The sequence below is a fragment of the Drosophila sechellia genome, unplaced genomic scaffold (genome assembly GCF_004382195.2).
Source record: "Drosophila sechellia strain sech25 unplaced genomic scaffold, ASM438219v1 U_264, whole genome shotgun sequence".
NCBI lineage: Eukaryota > Metazoa > Arthropoda > Insecta > Diptera > Drosophilidae > Drosophila > Drosophila sechellia.
The window spans coordinates 21,524-34,252 of record NW_022611206.1 but is presented as its reverse complement, the minus strand read 5'-3'; the positions used below and the strand labels follow the sequence as shown (position 1 = coordinate 34,252).

At 36.7% G+C, this 12,729-nt stretch overlaps 2 non-coding genes and 1 pseudogene across 2 annotated transcripts; all 3 read right to left on the bottom strand.

The window, feature by feature from the left end:
* Positions 1-1,660: 1,660 nt before the first annotated feature.
* LOC116802983 lies at positions 1,661-4,409 on the bottom strand (annotated as a pseudogene).
* A 394-nt stretch (positions 4,410-4,803) lies between these two features.
* On the bottom strand, positions 4,804-4,982 carry LOC116802984. Its single transcript, XR_004363292.1, has one exon. It is a non-coding gene; the product is annotated as a 5.8S ribosomal RNA (ribosomal RNA).
* A 687-nt stretch (positions 4,983-5,669) lies between these two features.
* Positions 5,670-7,664, bottom strand: LOC116802986. Its single transcript, XR_004363295.1, has one exon. It is a non-coding gene; the product is annotated as a small subunit ribosomal RNA (ribosomal RNA).
* Positions 7,665-12,729: the final 5,065 nt, after the last annotated feature.

The following is a 12,729-nucleotide window of genomic DNA, read 5'->3' as shown; positions in this document are numbered from 1 at the left end:
TTGCCCTCTGTGGCGGCAGTTCCGGCAGTCCACCGGGTTTTGGCACTTTGCCGCAGTGTGGCCTTGTTGCCCGCACTGGCGACAGACACTATCCTTCTGCCGGCATTCGCTGACCTTGTGGTCGAAACCCACACATCTGTGGCAGGCGTATGTGCGGACCTGTGACCGGCATCGGAATGAGAACCACTTGATGTAGACACGACCTACATCAAGCTTCGCCATCGCCCGGTCGTCAACCTCCAGCGTCACATTTACTGTGGCGCCGTCAGCTACCGACCACGCCTTGGTCACCAGGTGCACTGACTTCTTAAACTGGGCCAGATTCATTTCGCTGTCGAAGTTGTTTTCGTGGAGCTCCTTCATAAACTCCTCAGGGCCGATAGCTGTGTCGACGTCATATACGACGACCTTCGGCTTCTCGGCCGCATTCCGTGCCACATTTAGGCCAACCTCGGCGAATCTTTTTGAAGCGACCACCTTCTGCAGCTCTCCCACCGAAGGAGTGCGAATGATCGCACCACCACCTCGACGGAGCTCACGGACCTCGTGTACTCTGACTCCGAGAGAGGGTGCAACCATCGTTCGCACCTTTTCCGCTATGTCTTTCCCCGATAGCGCAGGGTCGTCGCACTTCACCACCGCTGACCACGTCTCGCGGACCTTGGTAGTCCGCGGGGCAGCGATGGGTGCAACCTGCTGCATCTGGGGAGCATTGGCGGCCGTATTTTTCAACAGATTCAACGACGGCGGCGGCGGTGGCGGCATAGCAAGCCGCGTCTCCAGCTCTCCGCACCGGAGCATTAGCGCCAACACCAGCTCATCGTAGCGGCTGATAGCATATGAGAGCTCTTCCGTGTCCACTTCTCCTAGTCTGCGGAAGCTGCTTCTCACCATGCGCTGTGTGGCCGACAGCTCTGCCATCATGGCTGCTTGCCCAGCACGGGCGGCAGCGGTGGCGGCAGTGGCAGTGGTGGCAACAATTTTAGCAGCAGTGAAAACGGCGGAGGCAGCAGTGTGGTCGGCAGCAGGGGCAGCAGTAGGATCAGCAGCGGTGGCAGCAGCGTGGGGGGGGGCAGCATCAATGGCAGCGTTCTCCGTAGCCGCCCGGGCGTCCTCCAGCGACGAAAACGGCTCCTCCAGTACCCCAACGGGTTCTGGCACTCCATTCGATGCCAGGGCAACCAATTTCGCCTGCGTTGGCGCCGAGCTCTTAGATGCCAGATGGCTTCTGCGCCTGCCTCGTCTGGACTTCATCGAGGCACTACTTCCGCTCAAGGCACTCGCGCTGCTGTCGCTCTCCATCGGCATAAATACGATGGTGGCTCCACCTACCGTCGACGCCAGCAACCGTATGCTCGTTTACTCGCTGACAAAAGGTAGTTGCTCTGGAACTCGAGCTCCACCTATCGGTAGAGTCTGGTAGCACTAAAACTCTCCCTAGACACAAACCTTAGCAGTGACTCCACCAATAAGCTTTGTGACAGCTGATCAAAAAGCTTACTCGAAAAACTTACTCGTAAGTTCGCCTTCAGCACGTGCTAAGTGGAAAATTCCCAACAATTAATTGTTAATTACTTCCAAACCGCTTGTTTATAACACACGAAAATTAGCACACGACTTTCGCGGAGCACTAATTCACCGATTTTATTACTTTCCAAACACGGAAAACCAAGTTCTTCGCAATCTGTACACGAGCGCAACGAAAACACGTCCGTCGTTAATCCATTCATGCGCGTCACTAATTAGATGACGAGGCATTTGGCTACCTTAAGAGAGTCATAGTTACTCCCGCCGTTGACCCGCGCTTACTTGAATTTCTTCACTTTGACATTCAGAGCACTGGGCAGAAATCACATTGTGTCAACACCCGCTAGGGCCATCACAATGCTTTGTTTTAATTAGACAGTCGGATTCCCCAAGTCCGTGCCAGTTCTGAATTGATTGTTAATTGATAATCGTTATAATTGATAAGAACTAATTGGTTTAACCCAAATAGTATTCTTAAAAATTTTAGCAAGAAAGTTCCACAATTGGCTACGTAACTAAACTATCCGGGGAACAAGTAACTAACATAAATGCTAGAAACTCTATTTACCCAGAACGAGCACATAAACCATGTTATTGTTTCCCAATCAAGCCCGACTATCTCAATCTTCAGAGCCAATCCTTATCCCGAAGTTACGGATCTAATTTGCCGACTTCCCTTACCTACATTATTCTATCGACTAGAGACTCTTCACCTTGGAGACCAGCTGCGGATATTGGTACGGCCTGTTGAGAAGTTTGCGTGTCCCCACCATAAATTTTCAAGGTCCGAGGAGAAAATATCGACACAACAGTATATGTCATGCTCTTCTAGCCCATCTACCATATCTCTCTGCGAAAGACTTCCATGGTAGTACGGCTATAAAACAGAAAAGAAAACTCTTCCGATATCTCTCGACGGCTTCTTTATGGTCGTTCCTGTTGCCAGGATGAGCACGAGGCCCATATTTAATAACAAACGGATACTCAACAGGTTACGGAATTGGAACCGTATTCCCTTTCGTTCAAAATTATTCAAGTGTATTATATTCGCTTTGTTTATATAGTTAGGCATTTTTGTTTTACTTGAAAATTTTCGGCTTTCGCCTTGAACTTAGGACCGACTAACTCGTGATCAACCACTGTTCACACGAAACCCTTCTCCACTTCAGTCCTCCAAGGTCTCATTCGATTATTTGCTACTACCACCAAGATCTGTACCAATGGCAGCTCCATGCAGGCTTACGCCAAACACTTCTACGCATACCATTGTACCTTCCTACTCACTAAAGTTTCAAAATTTATATCACAAGTAATATAAATCATCTACTTTAGCGGTAATGTATAGGTATACAACTTAAGCGCCATCCATTTTAAGGGCTAGTTGCTTCGGCAGGTGAGTTGTTACACACTCCTTAGCGGATTTCGACTTCCATGATCACCGTCCTGCTGTTTTAAGCAACCAACGCCTTTCATGGTATCTGCATGAGTTGTTAATTTGGGCACCGTAACATTACGTTTGGTTCATCCCACAGCGCCAGTTCTGCTTACCAAAAGTGGCCCACTGGGCACATTATATCATAACCTTGAACTTCATATCAAGAAAGTTAAGGTTCTTACCCATTTAAAGTTTGAGAATAGGTTAAGATCGTTTCGACCCTAAGGCCTCTAATCATTCGCTTTACCAGATAAGATTATTTTATATAATATTAAAATGCACCAGCTATCCTGAGGGAAACTTCGGAAGGAACCAGCTACTAGATGGTTCGATTGGTCTTTCGCCCCTATACTCAATTCTGACAATCGATTTGCACGTCAGAACTGTTTCGGTCTTCCATCAGGGTTTCCCCTGACTTCAACCTGATCAAGTATAGTTCACCATCTTTCGGGTCACAGCATATATGCTCAAGGTACGTTCCAGTTAGAGGCATAAATAATATAAATATACATTATACATAACTATATAGAACGCCCCGGGATTGTGTTAATTAGCTATAAATAGCTAAAAAACTAATCCCATTATTAGTCAAGTTAATTACGCTATTAGGTTTACATCCCAATAACTTGCACATATGTTAGACTCCTTGGTCCGTGTTTCAAGACGGGTCCCGAAGGTATCCTGAATCTTTCGCATTGTTAATCATACAAGAGCATATAATAAACACAAAAATCAATGATAATTATGCCATTATATAATTCCGAAAAATTAACGCTCTGTAATAATATAAATCTATCAGCACTTTATCAAATTAATAACATTTATTCTGTGTTAAAATGCAAGCAATTTAATTGGAATAAACTATAAGTTATATTTTATGATAAATTTGGGATATGCTAATAGATTACAATGTCCTTATATGGAAAAAATGCACATTATTCTTAATAATATTATTTAAATATTACAATTTTAATGATGAATTTTCCATAACGGATATTCAGGTTCATCGGGCTTAACCTCTAAGCAGTTTCACGTACTGTTTAACTCTCTATTCAGAGTTCTTTTCAACTTTCCCTCACGGTACTTGTTTACTATCGGTCTCATGGTTATATTTAGTTTTAGATGGAGTTTACCACCCACTTAGTGCTGCACTATCAAGCAACACGACTCTTTGGAAACATCATCTAGCAATCATTAACGTTATACGGGCCTGGCACCCTCTATGGGTAAATGGCCTCATTTAAGAAGGACTTAAATCATTAATTTCTCATACTAGAATATTGACGCTCCATACACTGCATCTCACATTTGCCATATAGACAAAGTGACTTAGTGCTGAACTGTTTTCTTTTCGCTCGCCGCTACTAAGAAAATCCTTGTTAGTTTCTTTTCCTCCCCTAATTAATATGCTTAAATTCAGGGGGTAGTCCCATATGAGTTGAGGTTGTATATATAACTATATTTTGCCATAAATTCTTTATATATAAATGATAAAACAATCAATTAAATTCGTTATAAATAGTTCCAATAGTTCTTGTAAGCAAAGTCATTTTTATCCATTTAACGAACCAACGAAGAATAATAACAAAACCAAGATTTTTCTTTTTCCGAATCATTAATAAGAGACAATTCTAGATGAAAAATATTTCAATTTTTTATGCTAGACATTTCTCAGTATTATTTGATTGAAAAAGAAAATATTTCTCTTCGTTTTTCACATTCAAATGTGAGATAATGTTTTTCATTTCTTTTTTAATATTATGAATAAAATCATTATTTAATCCAATAATATACCATATGCTTATAAAAAATTTATAAACAACTTAATTAGCATAGTCTTACAACCCTCAACCATATGTAGTCCAAGCAGCACTATAAAATTAATTAAAGTACATAACAGCATGGACTGCGATATGCGTTCAAAATGTCGATGTTCATGTGTCCTGCAGTTCACACGATGACGCACAGTTTGCTGCGTTCTTCATCGACCCATGAGCCGAGTGATCCACCGCTTAGAGTTTTATAATTCAATTTTATATAATGTCAATATTGTTTTTATTGAAAGAAATTAAAAATACACCATTTTACTGGCATATATCAATTCCTTCAATAAATTTATTTTTATACCTAAAATAAATGTTGCGAAATGTCTTAGTTTCATATAAGCATTATGTATCATAATAATCTGGTTATGGTTTGCTATTTTGGGTGACACATACTGCAAAATTTATATAAAACATTAACCTGATGGATGACAGGTACAAACATTGTATATTTTAGGTTGTTGCATTAGCCAACGTATGCTCATAACATAGATGAACAATACATATTCGCAACGCGTGTATATTATGGTCCATATACACACACACTTATTTTGATTACCACACATTCAAAATTATTTTTATTTTAATTCGACTTCTACTTTCGAATTTAGTTTAGTTTCTTCGATTTCCATTTTCGAGAATTTGTTTTTATAGGAAACGCCGTTGTTGTAGTAAGTACTGCCACAAATACGCACAGCAACATTAATAATGTTAAAGTCTTTTTATGAGGTTGCCAAGCCCCACATATAAAATAAAAGCCATCTTCATTTTATTTTGACTTTAACTTTTGATTCCGTGGAATCATTTTGTAATATTTTTATTTTGGTAAATTGTATTTATTTGTATTATAACAAATATTTATTAACGATAAGGATATTATACAATAATGATCCTTCCGCAGGTTCACCTACGGAAACCTTGTTACGACTTTTACTTCCTCTAAATAATCAAGTTCGGTCAACTTTTGCGAAACAACCGTAACACGCAAGGCGTCACAGTGATCACGTCCGGAGACCTCACTAAATAATTCAATCGGTAGTAGCGACGGGCGGTGTGTACAAAGGGCAGGGACGTAATCAATGCGAGTTAATGACTCACACTTACTGGGAATTCCAAGTTCATGTGAACAGTTTCAGTTCACAATCCCAAGCATGAAAGTGGTTCAGCGGTTTACCCGGACCTCTCGGTCTAGGAAATACACGTTGATACTTTCATTGTAGCGCGCGTGCAGCCCAGGACATCTAAGGGCATCACAGACCTGTTATTGCTCAATCTCATTATTGCTAGACGCAATTTGTCCATTTAAGAAGCTAGTGTCCTTATAATGGGACAAACCAACAGGTACGGCTCCACTTACATAAACACATTCAAACACAATAAACATTTTACTGCCACCATGAATGAAGGCTACATAAGCTTCAGCACCATAATCCTGAAGATATCTATTTAATATATTTGAGTCTCGTTCGTTATCGGAATTAACCAGACAAATCACTCCACGAACTAAGAACGGCCATGCACCACCACCCATAGATTCGAGAAAGAGCTATCAATCTGTCTTACACACTTATGTTCGGACCTGGTAAGTTTTCCCGTGTTGAGTCAAATTAAGCCGCAGGCTCCACTCCTGGTGGTGCCCTTCCGTCAATTCCTTTAAGTTTCAGCTTTGCAACCATACTTCCCCCGGAGCCCAAAAGCTTTGGTTTCCCGGGAAGCGACTGAGAGAGCCATAAAAGTAGCTACACCCAATTGCTAGCTGGCATCGTTTATGGTTAGAACTAGGGCGGTATCTGATCGCCTTCGAACCTCTAACTTTCGTTCTTGATTAATGAAAACATCTTTGGCAAATGCTTTCGCTTAAGTTAGTCTTACGACGGTCCAAGAATTTCACCTCTCGCGTCGTAATACTAATGCCCCCAAACTGCTTCTATTAATCATTACCTCTTGATCTGAAAACCAATGAAAGCAGAACAGAGGTCTTATTTCATTATCCCATGCACAGAATATTCAGGCATTTGAAGCCTGCTTTAAGCACTCTAATTTGTTCAAAGTAATAGTACCGGCCCACAATAACACTCGTTTAAGAGCACTAGTGCAGGTTTTTAAATAGGAGGAACATATGAAAAAATACAAGTATTTAATCACATATAAGAACTCCACCGGTAATACGCTTACATACATAAAGGTATAGTACTAACCACAATTGTAAGTTGTACTACCCGTATGAAGCACAAGTTCAACTACGAACGTTTTAACCGCAACAACTTTAATATACGCTATTGGAGCTGGAATTACCGCGGCTGCTGGCACCAGACTTGCCCTCCAATTGGTCCTTGTTAAAGGATTTAAAGTGTACTCATTCCAATTACAGGGCCTCGGATATGAGTCCTGTATTGTTATTTTTCGTCACTACCTCCCCGAGCTGGGAGTGGGTAATTTACGCGCCTGCTGCCTTCCTTAGATGTGGTAGCCGTTTCTCAGGCTCCCTCTCCGGAATCGAACCCTGATTCCCCGTTACCCGTTGCAACCATGGTAGTCCTAGATACTACCATCAAAAGTTGATAGGGCAGACATTTGAAAGATCTGTCGTCGGTACAAGACCATACGATCTGCATGTTATCTAGAGTTCAACCAATATAACGATCTTGCGATCGCTTGGTTTTAGCCTAATAAAAGCACATGTCCCATAAGGTTCATGTTTTAATTGCATGTATTAGCTCTAGAATTACCACAGTTATCCAAGTAACTGTTAACGATCTAAGGAACCATAACTGATATAATGAGCCTTTTGCGGTTTCACTTTTAATTCGTGTGTACTTAGACATGCATGGCTTAATCTTTGAGACAAGCATATAACTACTGGCAGGATCAACCAGAATAATGTTTTTCCTTCATATTCCATTCATATTTTTTGAATCGAAATAAGCAATATAATAGATATATAGATTTTTCACTTTATATAATTCCATGATTTTTATTATATTGAATAAAATTCAATATTTCGCCTTTGGGTAAAATTTTAAATATATAAATATAAGTAAAAAATCTATTCGATTACGGCCATTTTTATATAGCATTCGTAATCCATATTTTCATTTTTAATTTATACTTGTTTTACCAATATAACAAGAATTTCATATAATTATTGTAATATATATGTTTCTATAATTTTATCTTTTTATATATACATATTTCATTATAAAATATCATTTTATTTCCAACATACATAATTATTGTATCCACACATGTACAATTTTTGTTTAACCAATATAAATATTAAGTTAAATCATTTGCATTTTGAAGATAAATTTAAAATTTATCTCTTTTCATATATCTCTCTGGTAATATATAACATAAAACCAAGCGCATATGATAATATTTCCACATTTAATATATAATTTTATATTTCTTTCATAAGAATCCATATTTGTATTATACCGTAACGATATAATAATCCAACTATACGGCAGGTAATAAATTAATATTTGCCTGCCTCCAAAAATTAACGATAATATATGGAAACGATTTGTTATTCTATATATAATAGAAACTTGACTTTTGTTTCAACGATATTATCTAAAAAGCGTATATTCCTATTATCCGCGGAGCCAAGTCCCGTGTTCTATAGAACTGAGAAACAAATTTGTACGGATAATAATATACTTTATTTTATGTAACCAATATAAACATAATCCGAAATAAATATTTCGAATAATGCGGGAGGTCGGCAACCACTGCCTACCTATAGTAGTTTTTGAACCCGCTGTCCTCAAAGCGGGTATTTTCAATTCCGTTTGCCACCCAACATACGGTCTATTCTCTTATATATTAAGAGATTATAGGAACATTTCATTTTTTTTCCATTATTCATATATAATATGATTATTTTTTTTTTTATACATATAATAAATATTAATTTTTATATGTTTATTATTTAATTTACTCATATAATTGCCAAATTCATATGAATACATAAGTTTTGAACAATATGAGAGGTCGGCAACCACTGCCTACCTATAGTAGTTTTTGAACCCTCTGTCGTAATTCCGGTCGTTTACACTACTATACCCTCTCACTATAATGGCTTTTCTCTATAATACTAAGAGAATATGGGAATATCTCAGCATTTTTTCCCATATACATATAATAATTAACCATTTTCATATGTATATTATTTAATTTAATCATATAATTGCCAAAATCATATGAATACATAAGTTTTGAACAATATGAGAGGTCGGCAACCACTGCCTACCTATAGTAGTTTTTGAACCCTCTGTCGTAATTCCGGTCGTTTACACTACTATACCCTCTCACTATAATGGATTTTCTCTATAATACTAAGAGAATGTGGGAATATTTCAGCATTTTTTCCCTTATACATATAATAATTAATCATTTTCATATGTATATTATTTAATTTACTCATACAATTGCCAAAATCATATGAATACATAAGTTTTGAACAATATGAGAGGTCGGCAACCACTGCCTACCTATAGTAGTTTTTGAACCCTCTGTCGTAATTCCGGTCGTTTACACTACTATACCCTCTCACTTAAATGGCTTTTCTCTATAATACTAAGAGAATATGGGAATATCTCAGCATTTTTTCCCATATACATATAATAATTAACCATTTTCATATGTATATTATTTAATTTAATCATATAATTGCCAAAATCATATGAATACATAAGTTTTGAACAATATGAGAGGTCGGCAACCACTGCCTACCTATAGTAGTTTTTGAACCCTCTGTCGTAATTCCGGTCGTTTACACTACTATACCCTCTCACTATAATGGATTTTCTCTATAATACTAAGAGAATGTGGGAATATTTCAGCATTTTTTCCCTTATACATATAATAATTAATCATTTTCATATGTATATTATTTAATTTACTCATACAATTGCCAAAATCATATGAATACATAAGTTTTGAACAATATGAGAGGTCGGCAACCACTGCCTACCTATAGTAGTTTTTGAACCCTCTGTCGTAATTCCGGTGGTTTACACTACTATACCCTCTCACTTAAATGGCTTTTCTCTATAATACTAAGAGAATATGGGAATATCTCTGCATTTTTTCCCATATACATATAATAATTAATCATTTTCGTATGTATATTATTTAATTTACTCATACAATTGCCAAAATCATATGAATACATAAGTTTTGAACAATATGAGAGGTCGGCAACCACTGCCTACCTATAGTAGTTTTTGAACCCTCTGTCGTAATTCCGGTCGTTTACACTACTATACCCTCTCACTTAAATGGCTTTTCTCTATAATACTAAGAGAATATGGGAATATCTCTGCATTTTTTCCCATATACATATAATAATTAACCATTTTCATATGTATATTATTTAATTTAATCATATAATTGCCAAAATCATATGAATACATAAGTTTTGAACAATATGAGAGGTCGGCAACCACTGCCTACCTATAGTAGTTTTTGAACCCTCTGTCGTAATTCCGGTCGTTTACACTACTATACCCTCTCACTATAATGGATTTTCTCTATAATACTAAGAGAATGTGGGAATATTTCAGCATTTTTTCCCTTATACATATAATAATTAATCATTTTCATATGTATATTATTTAATTTACTCATATAATTGCCAAATTCATATGAATACATAAGTTTTGAACAATATGAGAGGTCGGCAACCACTGCCTACCTATAGTAGTTTTTGAACCCTCTGTCGTAATTCCGGTCGTTTACACTACTATACCCTCTCACTATAATGGATTTTCTCTATAATACTAAGAGAATGTGGGAATATTTCAGCATTTTTTCCCTTATACATATAATAATTAATCATTTTCATATGTATATTATTTAATTTACTCATACAATTGCCAAAATCATATGAATACATAAGTTTTGAACAATATGAGAGGTCGGCAACCACTGCCTACCTATAGTAGTTTTTGAACCCTCTGTCGTAATTCCGGTCGTTTACACTACTATACCCTCTCACTTAAATGGCTTTTCTCTATAATACTAAGAGAATATGGGAATATCTTAGCATTTTTTCCCATATACATATAATAATTAACCATTTTCATATGTATATTTTTTAATTTACTCATATAATTGCCAAAATCATATAAATACATAAGTTTGAACAATATCAGAGGTCGGCAACGGTCTTTCCTCTATAATACTAAGATAATATGGGAATATTTCATCATTTTTTCCCTTATACATATAATAATTAATCATTTTCATATGTATATTATTTAATTTACTCGTATAATTGTCAAAATCCTATGAACACATAAGAGAATACAATATGAGAGGTCGGCGCAACCATAATATAGTAGTTGATGACGAGGTGTTTGGCAACTTGACACAATCCATTAAAGTCTTTATATTAATTATATGAAAGGGACAATATCATATGCGTCACTAAATTGATGACGAGGTGTTTGGCAACTTGATACAATTCTTTAAAGTCTTTATATCAAAAATTATATGATAGGGACAATATCATATGCGTCACTAAATTGATGACGAGGTGTTTGGCAACTTGACACAATTCATTAGAGTCTGTATATTAATTATATGATAGGGACAATATCATATGCGTCACTAAATTGATGACGAGGTGTTTGGCAACTTGATACAATTCTTTAAAGTCTTTATATCAAAAATTATATAATAAGGACAATATCATATGCGTCACTAAATTGATGACGAGGTGTTTGGCAACTTGACACAATCCATTAAAGTCTTTATATTAATTATATGATAGGGACAATATCATATGCGTCACTAAATTGATGACGAGGTGTTTGGCAACTTGATACAATTCTTTAAAGTCTATATATCAAAAATTATATGATAGGGACAATATCATATGCGTCACTAAATTGATGACGAGGTGTTTGGCAACTTGACACAATTCATTAAAGTCTGTATATTAATTATATGATAGGGACAATATCATATGCGTCACTAAATTGATGACGAGGTGTTTGGCAACTTGATACAATTCTTTAAAGTCTTTATATCAAAAATTATATGATAAGGACAATATCATATGCGTCACTAAATTGATGACGAGGTGTTTGGCAACTTGACACAATCCATTAAAGTCTTTATATTAATTATATGATAGGGACAATATCATATGCGTCACTAAATTGATGACGAGGTGTTTGGCAACTTGATACAATTCTTTAAAGTCTTTATATCAAAAATTATATGATAAGGACAATATCATATGCGTCACTAAATTGATGACGAGGTGTTTGGCAACTTGACACAATTCATTAAAGTCTTTATATTAATTATATGATAGGGACAATATCATATGCGTCACTAAATTGATGACGAGGTGTTTGGCAACTTGACACAATCCATTAAAGTCTTTATATTAATTATATGATAGGGACAATATCATATGCGTCACTAAATTGATGACGAGGTGTTTGGCAACTTGATTCAATTCTTTAAAGTCTTTATATCAAAAATTATATGATAAGGACAATATCATATGCGTCACTAAATTGATGACGAGGTGTTTGGCAACTTGACACAATTCATTAAAGTCTGTATATTAATTATATGATAGGGACAATATCATATGCGTCACTAAATTGATGACGAGGTGTTTGGCAACTTGATACAATTCTTTAAAGTCTTTATATCAAAAATTATATGATAGGGACAATATCATATGCGTCACTAAATTGATGACGAGGTGTTTGGCAACTTGACACAATTCATTAAAGTCTTTATATTAATTATATGATAGGGACAATATCATATGCGTCACTAAATTGATGACGAGGTGTTTGGCAACTTGACACAATCCATTAAAGTCTTTATATTAATTATATGATAGGGACAATATCATATGCGTCACTAAATTGATGACGAGGTGTTTGGCTACAGGAAAAAATCATTTATTTA